This window comes from Gorilla gorilla, chromosome 11, assembly GCF_029281585.2.
Source record: "Gorilla gorilla gorilla isolate KB3781 chromosome 11, NHGRI_mGorGor1-v2.1_pri, whole genome shotgun sequence".
NCBI lineage: Eukaryota > Metazoa > Chordata > Mammalia > Primates > Hominidae > Gorilla > Gorilla gorilla.
This window is the reverse complement of record NC_073235.2, coordinates 97,037,861-97,061,890: the sequence shown is the minus strand read 5'-3', so window position 1 is coordinate 97,061,890 and position 24,030 is coordinate 97,037,861.

Genomic DNA, 24,030 nt, shown 5'->3' with positions numbered 1-24,030 from the left:
ATTCTCCATGTTCTATCACATTTCTGTACCTCTTTTGAACAGAGTTATTCCAGCTTTTGCTCAGGACTATTTTTTTATGAATGTTTGTAGAGCAAACAGCTTTGGAAGACAGAAATAGCATCTCCCTTAGGAGCAGAAGGCAGATTTATGGTCTTCAAAAATAATAAAAATAATGTCTGCCTCCAGAGGAGAAGCTGAACAAGTTTTCTAACAGCTTAATCTAATATCAGATAATTCTTCAGCTAGGGCACACATCTACTGTGTGCCCACCATCCACATAGAACGTTCTGCATCTGCTTTGGAACTTTGACTATCAAAGGTAACTGAGGTGAACATAAAACTCATACTTCTTGCCATGTCATGAATAATAAAATCCATTATTTCTTAAGCAAGAGGCTCTGTTCTCTGCCAGAATTTATAAAACCTTGGAAGGCTAGCTCCTTAGCTTATATGTGAGGTAAAACTCCATACCTTCACAGTTCTTGAGAGTAACAGACAACAAATAATAACTAGATTGGTTAAAAGCACTATTTGAGATGAATTAACAACAAACTGTGAGAGTAATAGTTTATAATAAAGTAAATTTGAGACAGAGAGCAATGTTGATATTTTGAAATGATGGACAATTAGAGCAACTTCTAAAAGATAAAAAAATTAAGGGTGATATTTTCCTCTATTTCTCCAAAGAATCTATAATAAGGCCTGGTGAAATATGCATAGAATATTTTCAAAGGAATACTGTATTAGATTTGTATTGTTGTATAACAAATCATCACAGATCAAGTGACTTAAAATAAATACATTACTTAGGCCGAGTGCAGTGGCTCACACCTGTAATCCCAGCACTTTGGGAGGCGGAGGCAGGCAGATCACGAGGTCAGGAGATCGAGACCATCCTAGCTAATATGGTGAAATCCCGTCTCTACTAAAAACACAAAAAAACTAGCCGAGCGTCGTGGCGGGCTCCTGTAGCCCCAGCTACTCGGGAGGCTGAGGCAGTGGAATGGCGTGAACCCAGGAGGCGGAGCTTGCAGTGAGCTGAGATCGGGCCACTGCACTCTAGCCTGGGCGACAGAGCGAGACTCCATCTCAAATAAATAAACAAATACATACATACATACATACATACATACATACATACATACATACATACATTACTTATTTCACAGTTACAATGGGGGGGGGGGGGGCCCTAGTCCAGGCACAGGTGGTCTGAGTTCCCTGCTTAAGGTATCACAAGGTTGCAATCAAGGTGATTATAGGCAGGGCTGAAGCTCAGAGTCATCTTCCAAGCTCATTCATGTTGTTGGCAGGATTCAGTTCCTTGTACTTGTATGACTGAAGTCTCTACTTCCTTGCTGACTGGAAGCTGCTCTTTGATCCTAGAGTCTCACGACTTACTTCAAAGCCAGCAGGAGAATCTCTTTCTTCAAAAAGAGTCTAGTTCATGTTCTAAAGACTTTCAATAGATTAAGTTAGGCCCACATAGAGTAATCCTCATTTTGATTAACACAAAATGAACTGATTTGCGATGTTAATTACATCTAAAATATTCCCTCACCTTAGTCATATAAGGTGACCTAATCACAGGAAAGACCATCTATCATATTCACAGGTCCTGCCTACCCTCAAGGGGAGGGGGTTCTACACAGAATGCACACCCAGGTACATTAGAATTCTGCCTTTCCAGACATGTTAAGAGAATAATAATTATTATTACAGCTGACCACCATGGCACCTGTCTGTAGTCCCAGCTACTCTGGAGGTTGAGGTGGGAGTACCGCTTGAGACCAAGAGTTCTGGGCTGTAGAGCGCTAGGCTGATAGGGTGTCTATCCTAAGTTTGGCATCAATATGTTGATCTCCTGAGAGTGATGGACCACCAGTTTGCTGAAGAAGAGCTGAACCAGCCCAGGTTGAGAATAGAGCACATCAAAACTCCTGTGCTGATCACTAGTGGAATTGTGCTTGTGAATAGCCACTGTACTCAAATCAGAGCAACATAGTGAGACTTGGTCTCTAAAATAATAATAATTATTACTGTTATCACATAACTTTAAAAAAGAATAATATAATACTTATTTCATAATAATTAATATTGTTTTTGCACAATAATAATTGTGTTTCTTTTATGGAATTAATATTTAAAAATAATATTTTAAAATATAAAAGGGATCCTTATTGAAGGTTTAAGAAATAATATGGTTCAATGGAAAGATAATCCAATTGAGAACAGAATGTATTCTAGTCCAGATTCTGCTGTTAATATGTTTGCTGTCTTTAACAAATTTTATCTTTATGTCTTGATTTATTGTTTAATCACCCACTTCTGAAATGTATTTTAAGTGGTACATATACAATATAGCCAGCAAAGTAAAACATGAAAAAAAATAAGCAATCAAACAAGAAAACCTATGAAGATATTTGGTAATATCAGCATTAACTAAAATAAAGCCTTGCAGTGACTGCTTGTTCAGCTTATATAGATTTACTAGTGAGGCATATGAAGAGAAATCTGGGATGACTGGATTTGGGTTTTAGATTTAGAAATCTGGGAAGGAAATTCTGAATAGGAGACCTGCAATATCTGTCACAAGCCTGGAGAAACAAGGTTGACCTAATTTGGCATTTGGTCCAGTTATGAGTGAGAGAGGCAGCAAGATTTTGTGGAAATTGGTAATGTTGAGTCAGACATGGAAATTAATATGAGATTGTTCATATGGTCTGGAAAAAACATTATTTTATTCAAGCTATAATATGGAGACTGACTTCTGTTCCCTCGGGCAGCTACAGCAAGAGATTTTGTCTCAAAAGTGTATAAAAAGTTTAATCAAGAAGTTAGATAATTTATGAGATGGGAAATGACTAGGAAGATGGGAAAAGAAAGCTGGAATTTGATGGGCAGAATGTATCTTTGAATAAATCCAGGCCTTCCAGATTTTAGACTTAACACCTCAACATTAATGAAAAACAGTTGATTCATACTTTTAGGTTTCCTCAGGAAAAAGTGACCCAGAACAAAGAACTGCTAGTAAGACAAGATATATATTGCTGAAAAATAGGTAATTATGAATGGATTATTTTTGGATTGATTCCTGAAGAAACCTCTCTGGAGTCAGACACCCTATTGTGCCATGAGGTCATCAGAAGAAACCTCTTTGGATTTATGCTGGATTCCTATGAAAGCAAAACTTTTATAAGTGAAAACTAAATATATTTACTACCAAAACATGATAAGCCATCACATAGAAGCACTGCTTTGTGTCTTCTGCAGAATATTATAGACATTACAAAGAGGAATTCTTTATTTCCATACAATAAAGTATTTGGTAGTTTTAATATAGTAAGTGGTCCTAAGTCCACAGATATAGCATTAACCAGTGGTGGGAGAAAAATTCCAACTTAAATTGAAATTTTGCTCAGAGGGATTCAGGATGGATTTATTATATTTTATGATTACTTAATAACATGCTGTTGATACACTCAGATGTCTGTGTGTGCAGGTAAGGGGTGAATTTTATCCCAATGCGCCTGAAAATTAAATACCATAAAATTATTAGTCATGAATTAAATGAAATCCCATATGTGTCCATGGGCTAACTAGAATTGGGAAACTCAGTTTACATTAGAAATGTCTTTTAAAAATTGTTTTGACAGCTTTGTTCATTACATGTATCAATCTATCACCTACCAAAGATGTTTTCCTCTGCAATACTTAATAAGAAGAAGCTTAAATAAACAAGGGTTTATTTTCATAATTAACAAAGTTTGGAAGCTGGCATTTGCTGTTGTGTCAAATTGATTCAATGGTTCTACTTAAGGAATGTGGTTGACATCGCATGAATTTTCTTGCCATATTCTTCACATTTAAAAAGGATGCTCCAAACATTGTGTTGAACATTTGAACTTTGAATTCAAATGTAGGAAGTTGCATGGTTTCATCAAGCAGAAAAAAAAAAACTTTTTCTAAAACTCTATTACCTTTTAGCAAGCTGTCTTGAAAAGTCTCAATTTCCAGGCTGCTTCCTCTTGAACTTAGTTAGGCAGGGGACCAGGTTCATTTTTTCTGAAACAAAGTCATCTCTGCTCAATATTTGAAGAACATCAGAGGTTTAAAAGCAAATCTGGAGAAATAATAGATTTTGGATAGATTGTCTGCCATTTGTAATTAATCCATCATTTACAAATACTGAACAAGCACATTTATAAAGCTAGGTTATGAAAATTATTTAAGTAGTTGGTAGTTTGTGTCTCATGAGATACTGGTAGGTACTCCACTGTGTGCTATGCCTAGTATGCCCTAATTTGTCTCTTTTTCATTAAAACAAAGCCTGAATCCCAAGTCATTTTTCCCTTCAGAAATTTTTTTATAGTTACTTGGAAACGTCTTTACCCTCGGACATTTTAATCCCAGAAGATGGAACAATGAACAATCATTTACTGATGCGCTTTGATTCTTCTGGACTCAGCCTACAGACTGTCTTCCAGAGTCTTCACACTGCCTGGGTATTTGCGTGATATCACTGTGGACACATCAGGGTCATCACTGTGTGGATTTCACAGCTTGGCCTATGGGGAGCTACATCAACCCGGAGATTTTTTCACTCCATTAGTGGCTCCCTCAATTATTAGCCTCAAGGCAGGATTCATCCTGATTCTGAAAAATTCAGCTTTAGATTCTGCAGAGCCCAAGAGCTGGCATCTGTCTTTGAGTCTCTGGAAATACACTAATAATTGAGACCTTATAAATTATTAACCTAGATGACATTCCCCAAACCTCTTAGTTCTCTGAAATGTTTTCTGCCATTGGATTTTTCAGTTCTGTGACAGACTGCCTCTATCTAGGGATGTAATTTCCTAGTCCTTTTAGCCAAAACTTACAGAACAATCATTTTGCTTTTACCTGCTCTCATTTCTGGAGCTTCCCTGAGATGGAAAGTATGAGAAGTTAGTATTGGTATGGCCGGCCCTTTTCTCTGCACCTGTCCTCATGTGGCTGTCTTGGATTTGTTGTCCCAAAGTTTCCTAAGGAAACAGAGTGCTATTGTCACTTATATGTCTACTACATACCCTTATGTATTAAAAGGCCCTATATGGCTCATGACTGTGGTATTTTTGGGTGGCCTCTAAAGTAGCTCTCAGTGTCAAAACACTAGAGACAGTTTTTTCTTGCTGTTATATATTGCAAGAAAGAGCCTCTTGCAACCAGTAAATATTGTGGGTGTTTCTGCTTCACAGAATGTTAGACTTTGCTTCTGGAGCACACCCCTGTTTTTAAAGGACAATAAGTACTTCGTGTTTGATATCTTTGGTGTCATGGCTCAGATGTTCCTCTGGTCATCTTGCTAGTATGTCTTGAATGACTGCAAGATTTTTTCTGAGAACCATGTGGCTCTATTTGACTGACTTATGCTCATTTCACTCAGACTGGTAGCAAAATGGTGGGTCCTTAAGTCATCCCCATGATTCTTATTTTCTTTCCCATGGGTTCTGTGTTCTGGGGAGTCCTCAGGACAATTCTCATTTCAGAATCCTTTAGTGATACAATTCTATCCTGGAATTGCTGATCCATAGTTAAAACAAACAATAAAAAGGCCTCTATGTGGGAACCAATTCATGGCTTACTCTCCATCAACTTTTCCTTTATTATTAACTTTACTTAAGATGAGAACTGAGGATCTCTATGGGGCCACGTGAACTCTGAACTTCTTTGATGCTATTGAAGTCTATGTATCCCCCTGTTATACTTTGTCCCAGCTGAATTCACTACGGAAGATTTAATTCTTTCATCCTTCTCTATCTTGTCCAAAACTCCAGTAACATGGAAGAATTTTTTTCCTTCTTAACCATGGCATGGGTTCAAAAATGATTTAAAGTTATCAGACATGGACACTTAGGCTAAGATGCCTTGTGATCATAAAGTATTGTGTGGTCCTAGAGAATTTAATATCATTTACATCTCTTCTGAGCCACACACTAATCCAAACTCAAAAACTTTGCCTTCCAAGTGTTAGCACAAATATTCTAACAACATACACAGCTTTTGGTGCATGGTGGCTTCAGTTATGGTATTAGCACTTATTTTATCACTTGTTTAATGATATTAGTTACTTTAAAAACAATTTTTAAATAAGCTTTAACTTATGAGATAATTTTAGATTTATGGAACACTTGAAAACAAAGTAGAATCCATGTATATGGTTCACTCAACTTCCCCTAATGTTAACGTCATGTATAACCACAGTATATTTGTCAAAACTAAGCAATTAATATTGGTACAATACTAGTAACTACAGGCTCTATTCCTATTCTATTGATTTTTCTGCTAATGTTTATTTTCTGTTTAGTATCCAGTCCAGGCTACCACACTGCATTTTGTCCTCATATCTTCTTCGTCTCCTCTGTCTGTGACAGTTTATCAGGTTTTTCTTGTTTTTGGTAACCTTGACAGCTTTGACAAGTACTAGTCAGGTACTTAGTAGAATGTCTTTAAATCGGGGTTTGTCTGATGTTTTATCATGGTTAGTCTGAGGTTATTGGATTTGGGGAAAGAATACCAAGGAGATGAAGTACCGTTTTCATTGCATCATATCATGGGGCATATTAAATCAACATGACGGATCACTGGTAACATTAACCTTGACAACTGGTTAAGCCGCTGTCTGCCAAGTTTCTTAACTGTAAAGGTACTTTTTTTTTATTTTTCACATACTATTTTTTGGAATTGAATCACTAAGTCTACCCCTAACTCAAGGAGGAAGAAGTAAGCTCTGTTTTCTGGAGTGGGGACTATCTATCTGTTGAGCTATCTATCATTTAGAATGGTTCTATAGGATAGATTTGCCCCTTCTTCCTAGCTTAATTTTTGTTCACTTTTTAATTTGTATGAGTATGGATCAATAGATATTTTATTTCTTAAGTTATAATCCAGTATTATCATTATTTATTTGTTGCTTGAATGGTTTCACCTTTGCCCATTTAGAACTTTTCCAGATTATCTCCTGTGTCCTTTTGAATTTCTCTCACAATTTTCTGTGTGTGTGTGTGTGTGTGTGTGTGTGTGTGTGTGTGTGCATGTCTTTATTTTCTGGCCCTAAACAAGGCCAGGTTTAGCTTCTATTTTCTTGCCCAACTCCTAGAATCACCCATTTCTCCAAGGAGCCTTGGTTCCTTTTATTGGAGAATGGTATTTCTACACCAAGATCAGAGCGTTCGTATGCTAATTGCCATTGAGGAGTCACTGTTTCTAGACCATCTGAGAAGACATAACTAGGAAATATATGTAGATTACTAAGCAAGGTATACACATACTGTAATTATTTTACATAAATCTGTATGAATATGAAAATAAACATGAGTTCATACTATCTTTAGCACCACATCATCATTCTAGCAGACCCCCACCCCCAACTTCTGTATTTCCACTTCTTTTTCTGACAGTATAAGCATCGTTCTCATATCTACTATTTATGTACTTGTTCAGTGTTAGTATGCATATAGATTAAGAACTACTAACTCATACCCTTGTGAAAATAAAATACTATTTAAATACAGGTTTTGGTTGTATGTTTTTAGTCTTACATCATCTCGTCAAAACACAATTTTTCCGGTTTCATGTAGATCATTACCCTTTTCCCCACATCTTTCAGTGAACTTAGGCCATAGATTTGTAATACAGTTAGATTCACTTGTCACAGTCTGCATTCCATTGCCTGGTTCCTCAAGGTCTAAATTGATTTTTCCAAGGGGTTTTAATTTATTGTTTATGATGTCTCTACATATACTCCCTGAACACTTCTTGATTGATATACTTTCATGACGTTAAGGGCACTCAGATATACTAGAGAGTTCAACCAAAATGCAAGCATATCATTATTTTCTCATGATCAGATTATGCATAATGCATTTTTCACTATCTGTATCCCATACAGAGAGACCTTAATACCAGTATCAAAATACAGTAGTGTTACCATTTTTCCCTTTTTGTTTGGTTTATACTATGAAGATTGGCACAGCCTATGTGGGAGTTGATCTGTGTGACACAGCTTTGATGATCAGGATGAGAATGCATTCCTGGTTATTACCAGTAGTGATTGGTCTGCAGTGCAAATGGATCATTTTCTCTCAATAGTCCTCGATAGGATATCAAAAGTATCAGTGCTGGTACACTAAGCTTTACCAGCTTGGGAATAAGATAGAATAAGGCTTCTAGTTTTTCTGGCTTTGGTGTCCACTGAGTGATACTGAAACTCCATGAAACATCATCCAAGAAATTTTTGAAATTCCATGGTTTTCCTTACGTGCTGTCACAGTTGAGTCAGGAGTCAGCTGATTGCTAACACTACTATATTGAGCATCTATAGAGTGTTGCTGAAACTGCCAGAGTTGTATTGTCTTATTTTCAGAATCCACTGAGTAATAATACATCAACTTGGAACTACTATTTAACTCTATGGATATCTGTGTTGTAATACTGAGTATACCAATAATCTGTTGATTGTTGATTTCTTTTGGATGAATATTGATTTCCTAGTTTTTTGTTATAATTTGGGAATGTTTCAACCCCCCTCTCTGATATTTTTATGGAGAAATCCAAAGTGAAAAGGCCTATGTTATAATATTTTATACACTTTTAACTTATTTTTATATGTATTTTATATTTTCAACTGATTGATTTATTCATCTCTGCTTTTTTATGGTTCACCTTACATTTATACAATTGAATATTAAAAGAAAAGGCTAACAGGAAGGAAAAAAATGCCAGTGACACTGTGCTCTTTTGTTTTTCTTATTGTGTTTGTGGTTAAAGTTTTAATTTCATATTTATAAATTACTTGTGTCTCATCTTCCATTTACATTCCTGGTAGTATCCCCAGTCAATCTTTTAGTTTTTTTTTTCTTATTGATTTGTAAGATTATATTCACACACACATAAAACACATATATACAAGTATATAAAATAACTATATATATTACATGCACGTGTGTGTGTAACATATATATATTTTATTAGCTATATAACAGGTATATGCTTTATAATATCTTCTCCCTGCTTGTGGCTTATTTTTTTTTAGAATGTTATATGGACATATGTTCTTATTTTTTAGAGTTGTATAAGAATTCTTTCTTTTATTTCTTTTTTTTTTTTTTGTAAAGATGAACCTTAACATTTTGCATTGGAATGCCTAGTTGCCTTTTATACTGAGACCCCAGGTGAAGTAAAAAGGCAAATCACACCATGGAAAAATATATTTGCAATTCATAAAAGAGAAAAAAAACTTTATGTTCAGAATATACTAATTTATCAATAAGCAAAGACAAATGAAGATATTGTTAAAGAATCTAAAAGGCCACTTTATAACAAAGAAACCCCAAATGTCTAAGAAAGATGAAAATATTCTCAACCTTGTTAGGAATCAGGTAGATGCAAATTTAAATCACAGTTAGATACCATCATATACCCAAGAGATTTGTAGAAATTATGCAATCTGAACAAATGATGGGTAAATGTGGAACAATGAAAACTCTTATATAATGCCAATAAATAATGTAAAATCTGAAAATGTTAGGTAGTATCTCATAAAGCAGAAGATAAGCAAATCCTATTGATTTACAATTCCATGCTTGAGAATATATACCACAAGAATGAAAGTTTTTAAGTATCCATAAGCATACAAGGGATAATAACAATAGCATTGTTTCTAATATATCAATATATATTAGAAATATAATTGGACTTATGTTTTAAATTATATATTTTAAATATATATTTTATGTATTTTAATTTATTTTTAAAATATATTTTATATATTTTTATACTTAATATATATTATATATTTTAATTATATATTTTAAATATATATAAATTTTATAATTTAATAAATTTAAATATATTTAAATATATAAATATATAAATATAATTAGACTTATATTTTAAATTATATATTTTAAATTTATATTTTATATATATTTAAAATTAAATATATAATATAAATTTAAAATATATATTTTAAAATATAAGTCTAATTATATTTCTAATATAAGTCTAATAAATATATTAAAATAGACTGGAAATAACCCTAAACCCTATTTCCAGCCTAAATAACCCAAGGCTGGAAATAACCCTTCTAATATCCATAGAAGGAATAAGCAAATAATAGTATATTGATATGGAAAGCTATAACTACAGTCATAGAAATAAAAGTATTGCATAAGTAAGCACAAACCTGGAAGAATCTTACAGACATAATATTGAGAGAGAGACAGAGAGAGAGATCAGAAACAATAGAACATGTGCAATTTGATTACATTTAAACAAGGTCCAAATTTGGTTTAGATACTAATAAAATGATTAAGAATAATAGCGAAGTAAAGGTCATAAATGTTGCATTAGTAAATTACTCCTGGAAGGCTGAAGAAGGATGAGGAAGAGGCATGTGCAGGCTTCTGAAATACAGTAAAATGTATTTAAAGATCATTCCACAAAATACTGTGGTTAGGTTCAGCTCCATCATCTAAATGATATAAATATCAATACAGGTAAACTAATTGAAATTTCTACACTGTGTTATTATAGATTATTTTTACATTTTTGTTTTTCTGTATTTTGGGAGATATATAGGGGTGTGTGTGTGTATGTGATGGGTTTTAATAATGTGATGGTAAATATTTAAAATCCAGATCTAAAAGAAATGAAATAGTTTGTAACTCTTCATTATGTCAAGTTATCGAGTGTGAAATATATTTTGTTTTTAATTGTGTCTGCTTACATGGAGTTTCAAGAATATCTAAAATCCTAGGAAAAAATAACATTTTAAGCTGCTAAATCCAGTGTGTTTAAATTATTTATCACCAAAATTCACTGAATAAATTTAGCCCTATTAAAATATTCTTCAATCAACTCTGTGCCCCAGTTTGGTGACATGTGGAATATTTCCAACTACTTTAGGGCATCTCTAAATTCTGCACAAATTTTTCGTTGTAATTTAATTTTTTTGAGCTTACAGTCTGTTAACCACTGGAATTCAGATATATCTGAGGATGTCTAAGAGATCAGTTGAGTACCTAGCCAAGACTCAATTAGGGTGTGAAACTGAGTAGCCTGTTAGGAAAGAATGTTAACATAGGGTCAGTACTAGGAGAGAGAGGCAGGTTAAATTAATGAGTAAGGGTACAGGTTATAAACTCAGAAGCAAGCAAATTTAAGCTTGCCTCTCCCAATTCTGTTTTACATGACTTTGGACATGCTATTTACTCTTTGGGGGCCATATTTTTCTATATACAACATGGCACATTAATAGTACCTAATGCAATTATTGTATTAAATAAAATAATGTATTATAAGGCTTAGCTAAATGTCAGATATGTATCACACTCTCAATATGTGGTAGCTCTTTTTACAATGTTTAATTTAAGACCTGTTAATATAATAGTTTCTCAGTGTTCAGAGGATTGACCTAATTGAAGAGAGTGTAGTGTTTCTATGCTTATTGATCATAGCAATGTCTCACCTACATTCAGGTGAAAGTGACAGAGTAGGGAGGCAGTGCCCAAGGGAGGTATGTAGGATTTTAGATTCCAGAAGCTTTGGAAGAGAACCTAAAGGTCATTATAAATAAGACAAAAATCAATGCTATACATTACTTGGTATCTGCCAATTGTTTTGTGAAAACAGATAAAGTGAAATTTTAGAAATAATTGGCAAAAACATTGATGGGAGGTGAAGGTATGTAGAAAGTGGCAAGAATCTGTAAAATTCACTATATAACCACATATGGCACATAAAGCTGAAGGCAGTGCATTTGAAAAACTAAAAGATAATAGAATGTCTAAAGTCCAAACTTAGTGAGATCTCAGAATTAAAACAGCATTTATGTGTTTATAATAAAGATGAAGATACTCCATAAGAGATGATCCATATCTTCTATCTAAGATGAGCCTCCACATTCTAAGATAAGCTTCTAAAATTGGAAAGTATTTGAATGTCTTATGACCAGTATGATTCTAGGCTGTGGCATACACTAACATCCCCTCCAAAATTACTAGTTAATTCCAATATTGTAAAGAAATAATATTATGAGTGGATGGAATATTCAGGATGTAGAGAAGAAAGAACAGATTTCTGAAAAGACACACTTATATTATTGAGTTTAGAATGTGGAATTCTTGGTTAATGTCAGTACATTATAACATGGTATAACAGCGATGATCAGCCAGATTTTGCTGCAATAATAGATGAATCAAAATATTATTGGTTTATAAATACATAAGTTTCTTACTTATACCATGTGATTGTTGTATATATGAATATTATTTTTATTGATAACCATAGTTAATAGTCACAATTTATTTCTAGCTTTATTTTTTCCCCAAGCCAAAAAAGAAAATAGATCTTTAAAAGGGTTTCAGAATAATGAAGCAGAATTTGAACAAAGTCCTCTTGGAATGATGACCAAAACAGCACATTTTTTCATTTGCTTCCATGGAATTAGTTGCTAACACCTTTAACAGCAAATTTATTTCTGCAATATTATACATACTGTGACGGCAAGAGCTATGTTTAGGCTGTTCACTGTTTTATTGCTGATGCATAGAGATAAATGTGTCAAATGTGGGAATCATTAAAACACAGTACTTCAAAACATAAGAATCATTCTTTCTACTATTGGAAAGCATCACTAGATTACTTTTAGAGCAGGGATTCAAAGATATGATGGAAAATTGGAATTCCAGTGTGAAAAGTTTTCTGGACTCAGGACAGAAACAATCTTATTCCAATGACTTATTACAAAAAATAGTCTGAACAATGTAAGTAACTTTTCTAACTTTATGATCTTTTTAGGACAAGATAACATTTTTTTGAAATCTATATAAAATTGTTTGTGCAAAAGTAAGAGGACATTTTCTCTTTTATACATTCAAACACTATTCTCAATTCTTTTTTTCTTTTCTTTTTTTTTTTTCTCTGACAAGTTTATCTATTGTTGCCCAGTCTGGAGTGCAATGGAGCGATCTTGGCTCACTGCAACCTCCCCCTGCCGGGTTCAAGTGATTCTCCTGCCTCAGCCCACCACCACGCCCAGCTAATTTTTCTATTTTTAGTAGAGACGGGTTTTCGCCATGTTGGCCAGGCTGGTCTCAAACTCGTGACCTCCGGTGATCTGCCCGCCTCGGCCTCCCAAAGTGCTGGGATTACAGGTGCGAGCCACTGCACCCAGCCTGTTCTCAATTCTTTAATAACAACCATGATAACATGCTGTATTAGCCTTCTTAGGCTACCATAGTAAGCTGTCACAGACCTGGTGGCTTAAAAAACAGAAATTTATTTCTGATAGTTTTAGAGGCTGGCAGCTCACAATCAAAGCAGATTAGTTTCTCCCAAGGCCTCTCTCTTTGTCTCTCAGGTGGCATCCTCTTCTCAGATCCCTTTCCTCTGTCTCTGGGTGTCTCTGGTGCCTCTTTCTCTTCTTATAAGGACATCAGTCCCATTAGATTAGAGCCCTACCTCTATGACCTCATTTAACTTTGCCTCCTTACAGGCCTTATCTCCAAATACGGTCACATTGAAGGTTAGGTTTGCAACATATGAATTTGGGGAGGACACACATCAGTCCATAACACACTGTTATTCAAAAGGAAAGACACTTTTGAAGCATGAATCTTAATATGCCTGATCCAGAAAGTCTTCCTATTATAGACAAACAATACGACAAATAAAGAGAACTGTCTTAGCAAATCAATATTCAAATTCATAATAACATAAGTCATATTTTAATGCAAGAGTTTCCCCCATGAAATTTTTTGTGGGAATTTTTTTTTTAATTTTTAGTTGATGCTTAACAAAAACATAAAGTGGGAGAAACGACAACCTTTTCAACAAATGGTGCTGAGATAATTAACTAGCCACATGTAGAAGAATGAAACTGGATCTTCGTCTCTCACCTTACATAAAAATCAGCTCAAGATGGATTGAGGACTTAAACCTAAGAACTGAAACTATAAAAATTCTAGGAGATAAAATCAGAAAAACCTTACTAGACATTGGCTTAGGCAAGGATTTCATGACCAAAAACCCAAAAACAATTGTAATAAAAACAAAGATAAATACCTGGTACCTAATTAAACTAAAGAGCTTTTGCACAGCAAAAGGGAAAGTAAGTAAACAGATAATCCACAGAGTGGGAGAAAATCTTCACAGTCTGTACATATGACAAAGGACTAATATCCAGAATCTGCAATGAACAAATATGAATTAGCAAGAAAAAGAAAAAACAATCAATCCCATTAAAAAGTGGGGTAAGGACATGAGTAGACAATTCTCAAAAGAAGATGTACAAATGGCCAAGAAACATTTGAAAAAATGCTTAACATCCCTAATGATCACGGAAATGCAAATCAAAAATGTGATACCAACTTACTCCTGTAAGAATGGTCATAATTGAAGAACCAAAAAAAGTAGATGTTGGCATGGATGCGGCAATCAGAGAACACTTCTACACTGCTGGTGGGAATGTAAACTAGTATGGCTGCTATGGAAAACAATGTGGAGATTCCTTGAAGAACTAAAAGTTTAATCCAGCAATCCCACTACTCTGTGTCTACACAGAGGAAAATAAGCATTATTTGAAAAAGATACTTGCACACAGGTGTTTATAGCAGCACAATTCCCAATAGCAAAATCATGGAATCAACCAAAATGCCCATCAATCAACGAGTGGATAAAGAAACTCTGGTATATATGTGTGATGGAATACTACTCAGCCATAAAAAGGAATGAATTAACAGCATTTGCAATGACCTAGATGAGATTAGAGACCATTATTCTAAGTGAAGTAACTCAGGAATGGAAAACAAAACATCGTATGTTCTCACTTATATGTGGGAGCTAAGCTATGAGGATGCAAAGGCATAAGAATGATACAGTGGACTTTGAGGACTTAGGGGGAACGTTGGGAAGAGAGCGAGGGATGACAGACAACAAATATGCTACAGTGTATACTGCTCGAGTGATGAGTGCACCAGGTTATCCCAAATCTCCACTAAATAACTTATTCATGTAACCAAATACCAACTATACCCCAATAACTTATGGAAAAATAAAATAAAATGTAGTTGATGCTTGACAATTACACACATTTATAGAATACAGAATGTTTTGATACATGTATACAATTTGTAGTGAGCAAGTCTGGGTAATTAGTATATCTATTACCTTAAAAATTTATCATTTGTTTGTGTTGAGAACTTTCAAAATCCTCTCTTGTAGCTATTTGATGATATACAATAAATTGTTAACTGTAGTCACCCTACAATGCTATAGAGCACTAGAACTTACTCTTCCTATCAATTTTGAATATTCAATTTTGAGTAGATTGTTGTATATGGTAAAAGATAAGGGATTAGTTTCATTCTTCTACATATAAATATTTAGTTTTATAACACCACTTATTGAAGGACTGTTGTTTATTTAATGTATATCCTCAGTGCCTTTATCGAAAATCAGTTGGTGGTAAATACACGGATTTATTTTATTTATTTATTTATTTTATTATACCTTAAGTTCTAGGGTACATGTGCACAATGTGCAGGTTTGTTACATATGTATACGTGTGCCATGTTGGTATGCTGCACCCATTAACTCGTCATTTACATTAGGTATTTCTCCTAATGCTATCCCTCCCCTAGCTCCCCACCCCATGACAGGCCCTGGTGTGTGATGTTCCCTGCCCTGTGTCCAAGTGTTCTCATTGTTCAATTCCCACATATGAGTGAGAGCATGAGGTGTTTAGTTTTCTGTCCTTGCGATAGTTTGCTCAGAATGATGGTTTCCAGCTTCATGCATGTCCCTGTAAAGGACATGAACTCATCCTTTTTTATGGCTGCATAGTATTCCATGGTGTACATGTGCCACATTTTCTTAATCCAGTCTATCATTGTTGGACATTTGGGTTGGTTCCAAGTCTTTGCTATTGTAAATAGTGCCGCAATAAACATACGGGTGCATGTGTCTTTCTAGTAGCATGATTTATAATCCTTTGGGTATATACCCAGTAATGGGATGGCTGGGCCAAATGGTATTTCTAGTTCTAGATCCTTGAGGAATTGCCACAATTTCTACAATGGTTGAACTAGTTTACAGTCCCACCAACAGTGTAAAAGTGTTCCTATTTCTCCACATCCTCTCCAGCACCTGTTGTTTCCTAACTTTTTAATGATCGCCATTCTAACTGGTATGAGATGGTATCTCATTATTGTGGTTTTGATTTGCATTTCTCTGATGACCAGTGATGATGAGCATTTTTTCATGTGTCTGTTGGCTGCATAAATGTCTTCTTTTGAGAAGTGTCTGTTCATATCCTTTGCCCACTTTTTGATGGGGTTGTTTGATTTTTTCTTGTAAATTTGTTTAAGTTCTTTGAAGATTCTGGATATTAGCCCTTTGTCATATGGATAGATTGTAAAAATTTTCTCCCATTCTGTAGGTTGCCTGTTCACTCTGATGGTAGTTTCTTTTGCTGTGCAGAAGCTCTTTAGTTTAATTAGATCCCATTTGTCGATTTTGGCTTTTGTTGCCATTGCTTTTGGTGTTTTGGTCATGAAGTCCTTGCTAATGCCTATGTCCTGAATGGTATTGCCTAGGTTTTCTTCTAGGGTTTTTATGGTTTTAGGTCTAACATTTAAGTCTTTCATCCATCTTGAATTAATTTTTGTATAAGGTGTAAGGAAGGGATCCAGTTTCAGCTTTCTACATATGGCTAGCCAGTTTTCCCAGCACCATTTATTAAATAGGGAATCCTTTCCCCATCTCTTGTTTTTGTCAGGTTTGTCAAAGATCAGATGGTCGTAGATGTATACTGTTATTTCTGAGGCCTCTGTTCTGTTCCATTGTTCTGTGTCTCTGTTTTGGTACTAGTACCATGCTGTTTTGGTTATGGTAGCTTGTAGTATAGCTTGAAGTCAGGTAGCGTGATGCCCCAGCTTTGTTCTTCTTGCTTAGGATTGACTTAGCAATGCAGGCTCTTTTTTGGTCCATATGAATTTTAACGTAGTTTTTTCCAATTCTGTGAAGAAAGTCATTGGTAGCTTGATGGGGATGGCATTGAATCTATAAATTACCTTGGGCAGTATGGCCATTTTCATGATATTGATTCTTCCTATCCATGAACATGGAATGTTCTTATATTTGTTTGTGTCTTCTTTTATTTTATTGAGCAGTGGTTTGTAGTTCTCCTTGAAGAGGTCCTTTACATCCCTTGTAAATTCGATTCCTAGGTATTTTATTCTCTTTGAAGCAATTGTGAATGGGAGATCACTCATGATTTGGCGCTCTGTCTGTTATTGGTGTATAAGAATGCTTGTGATTTTTGCACATTGATTTTGTATCCTGAGACTTTGCTGAAGTTGCTTATCAGCTTAAGGAGATTTGGGGCTGAGATGATGGGGTTTTCTAGATATACGTTCATGTCACCTGCAAACAGGGACAATTTGACTTCCTCTTTTCCTAATTGAGTACCCTTTATTTCCTTCTCCTGCCTGATTGCCCTGGCCAGAACTTCCAACACTGTGTTGAATAGGAGAGGTGAGAGAGGGCATCCCTGTCTTATGCCAGTTTTCAAAGGGAATGCTTCCAGTTTTTTGCCCATTCAGTATGATATTGGCTGTGGGTTTGTCATAAATAGCTCTTATTATTTTGAGATACGTCCCATCAATACCAAATTTATTGAGAGTTTTTAGCATGAAGGGCTGTTGAATTTTGTCAAAGGCCTTTTGTGCATCTATTGAGATAATCATGTGGTTTTTGCTGTTGGTTCTGTTTATGTGATGGATTGTGTTTATTGATTTGCATATGTTGAACCAGCCTTGCATCCCAGGGATGAAGCCAACTTGATCGAGGTGGATAAGCTTTTGGATGTGCTGTTGGATTTGGTTTGCCAGTATTTTATTGAGGATTTTTGCATCGATGTTCATCAGGGATATTGGTCTAAAATTCTCTTTTTTTGTTGTGTCTCTGCCAGACTTTGGTATCAGGATGATGCTGGCCTCATAAAATGAATTAGGGAGGATTCCCTCTTTTCCTATTGATTGGAATATTTTCAGAAGGAATGGTACCAGATCCTCTTTGTACCTCTGATAGAATTCATCTGTGAATCCATCTGGTCCTGGACTTTTTTTGGTTGGTAGACTATTAATTATTGCCTCAATTTCACAGCCTTTTATTGGTCTATTCGGGGATTCACCTTCTTCCTGGTTTAGTTTTGGGAGGGTGTATGTGTCCAGGAATTTATGCATTTCTTGTAGATTTTCTAGTTTATTTGCATAGAGGTGTTTATAGTATTCTCTGATGGTAGTTTGTATTTCTGTGGGATCAGTGGTGATATCCCCTCTATCATTCTTATTGCAGGTATTTGATGCTTCTCTCTTTTCTTCTTTATTAGTCTTGCTAGCTGTCTATCAATTTTGTTGATCTGTTCAAAAAATGAGCTCCTGGATTCACTGATTTTTTGAAGGTTTTTTGTGTCTGTCTCCTTCAGTTCTGCTCTGATCTTAGTTATTTCTTGCCTTCTGCTAGCTTTTGAATGTGTTTGCTCTTGCTTCTCTAGTTCTTTTAATTCTGATGTTACAATATCGATTTTAGATCTTACCTGTTTTCCCTTGTGGGCATTTAGTGCTATAAATTTGCCTCTATACACTGCTTTAAATGTGTCCCAGGGATTCTGGTATGTTTTTTCTTTGTTCTCATTGGTTTCATAGGACATCTTTGTCTCTGCCTTCATTTCGTTGTTTACTCAGTAGTCATTCAGGAGAAGGTTGTTCAATTTCCATGTAGTTGTGCAGTTCTGAGTGAGTTTCTTAATCCTAAGTTCTAATTTGTTTGCACTGTGGTCTAAGAGACAGTTTGTTGTGATTTCTGTTATTTTACATTTGCTGAGGAGTGATTTACTTCCAACTATGTGGTCAATTTTTGAATAAGTGCTATGTGATGCTGAGAAGAATGTATATTCGGTTGATTTGGGGTGGAGAGTTCTGTAGATGTCTATTAGGTCCCCTTGGTGCAGAGCTGAGTTCAAGTCTTGGATATCGTTGTTAATCTTCTGTCTCCTTGATCTGTCTAATATTGACAGTGGGGTGTTAAAATCTCCCATTATTATTGTGTGGGAATCTAAGTCTCTTTGTAGGTCTTTAAGGACTTGCTTTTTGAATCTAGGTGCTCCTGTATTGGGTGCATGTATATTTGGGATAGTTAGCTCTTCTTGTTTAATTGATCCCTTTACCTTTATGTAATGGCCTTCTTTGTCTCTTTTGATCTTTGTTGGTTTAAAGTCTGTTTTATCAGAGACTGGGATTGCAACCCCTGCTTTTTTTGTTTTTCATTTGTTTGGTAGATCTTCCTCCATCCCTTTATTTTGAGCCTATGTGTGTCTCTGCATATGAGATGGGTCTCCTGCATACAGCACACTGATGGATGTTGACTCTTTATCCAATTTGCCAGTCTGTTTCTTTTAATTGGAGCATTTAGCCCATTTACATTTAAGGTTAATATTGTTATGTGTGAATTTGATCCTATCCTTATGATGTTAGCTGGTTATTTTGCCCGTTAGTTGGTGCAGTTTCTTCCTAGCATCGATGGTCTTTACAATTTGGCATGTTTTTGCGGTGGCTGGTACTGCAGTGGCTACTTTCCATGTTTAGTGCTTCCCTCGGGAATTCTTGTAAGGCAGGCCTGGTGGTGACAAAATCTCTCAGCATTTGCTTGTCTGTAAAGTATTTTATTTCTCCTTCACTTATGAAGCTTAGTTTGGCTGGATATGAAATTCTGGGTTGAAAATTCTTTTCTTTAAGAATGTTGAATATTGGCCCCCACTCTCTTCTGCTTGTAGGGTTTCTGCCGAGAGATACGTTGTTAGTCTGATGGGCTTCCCTTTGTGGGTAACCCAACCTTTCTCTCTGGCTGCCCTTAACATTTTTTCCTTCATTTCAACCTTGGTGAATCTGATAATTATGTGTCTTGGGGTTGCTCTTCTCGAGGAGTATCTTTGTGGTGTTCTCTTTATTTCCTGAATTTGAATGTTGGCCTGCCTTGCTAGGTTGGGGAAGTTCTCCTAGGTGTAATATCCTGTAGGTGTTTTCCAACTTGGTTTCATTCTTCCCATCACTTTCAGGTACACCAATCAAATGTAGATTTGGTCTTTTCACATAGTCCCATATTTCTTGGAGGCTTTGTTCATTTCTTTTTTCTCTAAACTTCTCTTCTCACTTCATTTCATTAATTTGATCTTCAGTCACCGATACCCTTTCTTCCACTTGATCGAATTGGCTACTGAAGCTTGTGTATGTGTCACATAGTTCTTGTGCAGTGGTTTTCAGCTCCATCAGGTTATTTAAGGTCTTCTCTCTGCTATTTATTCTAGTTAGCCATTCATCTAATCTTTTTTCAAGTTTTTTAGCTCCCTTGGCGTTGGGTTCGAACATCCTTCTTTAGCTCGGAGAAGTTTGTTATTACCAACCTTCTGAAGCCTACTTCTGTCAACTCGTCAAAGTCATTTTCTGTCCAGCTTTGTTCCATTGCTGTTGAGGAGCTGTGATCCTTTGGAGGAGAAGAGGCTCTCTGGTTTTTAGAATTTTCATCTTTTCTGCTCTGGTTTCTCCCCATCTTCGTGGTTTTATCTACGTTTTTTCTTTGATGATGGTGACCTACAGATGGGATTTTGTTGTGGATGTCCTTTTTGTTGATGTTGATGCTATTCCTTTCTATTTGTTAGTTTTCCTTCTAACAGTCAGGTCTCTCAGCTGCAGGTCTGTTGGAGTTTGCTGGAGGTCCACTCCAGACCCTGTTTATCTGAATATCACCAGTGGAGGCTCCAGAACAGCAAATATTGCAGAACAGCAAATATTGCTGCCTGATCCTTCCTCTGGAGGCTTTGTCTCACAGGTGCACCCGGCTGTATGAGGTGTCAGTCGGCCCCTACTTGGAGGTCTTTCCCAGTGAGGCTACTTGGGGGTCAGGGACCCACTTGAGGAGGCAGTCTGTCCATTCTCAGATCTCAAACACCATGCTGGGAGAATCACTGCTCTCTTCAGAGCTGTCAGACAGAGACTTTTAAGTCTGCAGAAGTTTCTGCTGCCTTTTGTTCAGCTATGCCCTGCCCCCAGTGGTGGAGTCTACAGAGGCAGGCAGGCCTCATTGTGCTGCGATGGGCTTCACCCAGTTTGAGCTTCCTGGCCACTTTGTTTACCTGCTCAAGCCTCAGTAATGGCGGATGCCCCTCTCTCAGCCAGACTGCCACCTCGCAGTTCGATCTTGGCCTGCTGCGCTAGCAGTGAGCAAGGCTCATCCACGGATTTATTTCTGGGTAATCTATTATTTTCCATTGATGACATCCTTATGTTTGTATATATATGATAATGTCATTTGCAAAGAGGGACATTTTGACTTCCTCTCTTCCAAATGGGGTGCCCTTTTTAATCTTTCTCTAGCCTAATTGCTCTAGCTAGGATTTCCAGTACTGTGTTCAGTAGGTGTGGTGAAAGTGAGCATCCATGTCTTTTCATTTTTTCTCTCTCTCTTTTTAATTTTTCTATTAGTATTTTTTCATTTAAATTTCACCTTTACTTTTAGACACAGGGGGCACATGTGCAGAATTTTTACATAGATATATTGCACCCATGTAGTGAATATATTATCCAATAGGTAGTTTTTGGTACCCATCGATAATATGGCCCCTATTTACCCTCGTACTCTAGTAGTCCACAGTGTCTATTGTTTCCTTGTTTATGTCCATATGAGTTCAATATTTAGCTCCCACTTATTATTGAGAGCATGCAGTATTCAGTTTTCTGTTCCTGCATTAATTCGCTTAGGATTATGTCCTCCCACTCCATCCATACATGGTGCTGCAAAGGACATGACTTTTTCCTTTATATGGCTGCATAGTATTTCATGGTATATATGTACCACATTTTCTTTATCTAATCTACCATTGCTGGAAACCTAGGTTGATTCCATGTCTTTGCTATTGTGAATTGTGCTGTGATGCACATATGAGTACATGTGTTTTTACAATATAATTATATATTTTCCTTTGCGTATATACCCAGTAACGCATGGGTTGAATAGTAATTCTGTCTTAAGCTCATTGAAAAACCTCCAAACTGCTGTTCACAGTGACTGAGCTAATTTACATTCCTACCAACAGTGTATAACCATTCATTTTTCTCTACAGCTTTGCCAACATCTGTTGTTTTATGACTTTTTAATAATAGCCATTCTGACTTGTGTGAGATGGGATCTTATTGTGGTTTTGATTTGCATTTCTCTAATGATTAGTGATGTTGAACATTTTTTCATGTTTTGGCCATTTGCACGTCTTTTGAGAAGTGTCTATTCATGTCCTTTGCCCATTTTTAAAGGGGTTATTGGTTTTTGGCTTGTTGATTTGTTTAAGTTCCCTATAGATTCTGGATATTAGGCCTCTATTTGTGAGTATTTTATCACATTCTGTAGGTTGTCTGTTTACTCTGCTGATAGTTTATCTTGCTGTGGAGAAGCTTTTTAGTTTAATTAGGTTCCCCTTCTCAATTTTTGTTTTTTTGCAATTGCTTTCGGGGACTTAGTCAGAAATTCTTTGCCAAGGCCAATGTTGAGAGGGCATTTTCAGTGTTTTCTTCTAGGATTTTAATTGTTTGGGGTCTTTCATTTACATTTTAATCCATCTTGAGTTAATGCTTGTAATGATGAAAGGTAAGTGTCTAGTTTTATTTATCTGCTTATGGCTAGCCAGTTATTCCAGAACCATTTATTAAATAGAGTCCTTACACTGTTGCTTGCTTTCATTCTCTTTGTTTAAGATCAGACAATTGTAGGTGTGAGGCTTTATTTCTGAGTTTTCTATTCAGTTCCATTAGTCTATATGTCTTTTTTTTGTGTTTCTTTATTCTTATTTTTTAGGTTCAAGGATGTATGTGCAGGTTTGTTATATAGGTAAACTGTGTGTCATGGGCATTTGGTATACAGATTATTTTGTCACCCAGGTAATAAGAATAGTACACAGTAGGTAGTTTGTTGATCCTTTTCCTCCTCCTGTCCTTCACCCTCAGGTAGGCCCTGATGTCTGCTGTTTCCCTCTTTCTGTCCATGCATTCTTGTTGTTTAACTCCTACTTATAAGTGAGAACATGCAGTATTTGGTTTTCTATTCCTGCATTAGTTTGCTTAGGATAATGACCTCCAGCTTTATTCATGTTGCTGCAAAGGACATAATCTTGCTCTTTTTTACGGCTGTATAGTCTTCCATGGTATATATGCATGTCATTTTCTTTGTCCAGTCTACCTTGATGGACCTTTAAGTTGATTCCATGTCTTTGCTATTGTGACTAGTGCTGCAGTGAACATACATGTGCATGTGTCTTTATGGTAGAGTGATTTATATTCCTTTGGGTATATATCCAATAATGGGATTGCTGTTTTTGTGCCAGTACCATGCTGTTTTGGTCTTTTCCTGATCATAAAGTAAAAGCTTTCAGCTTTTCTCCGTTCAGTGTGATGTTAACTGTGGATTAGTCATATATGGCCTTTATTGTGTTGAGGTATGTTCTTTCTCTACCTAATTTGTTGAATGTTTTTATCATGTAGGGATATTGAATTCTATCAAGTGGTATTTTTGCATCTATTGAGATAATCAAATGGTTTTTAATCCTTTATGCTGTTGATTCAGTATATTTATTGATTTGCATATGTCGAATTATCCTTGCATCCCTGGGATAAATCCCGCTTGATCAAGTCTATTATCTTTTTAATGTGCTGTTGAATTCATTTTGCTCTTGTTTGATTGACGATTTTTGCATCTATGTTAATCAGGGATATGGGCCTGTAGTTTTATTTTTTGTTGTGTCTTTGTGTGGTTTTGGTATCAGTGTAATTTTGGCCTTATAGAATGAGTTAGGAAGAATTTCTTCTGCTTCAATTTTTTGAATAGTTTGAGAAGCATTTGTGTTAGTTCTTCTTTTAAAGGTTGGTAGAATTCAACAATGAAGCC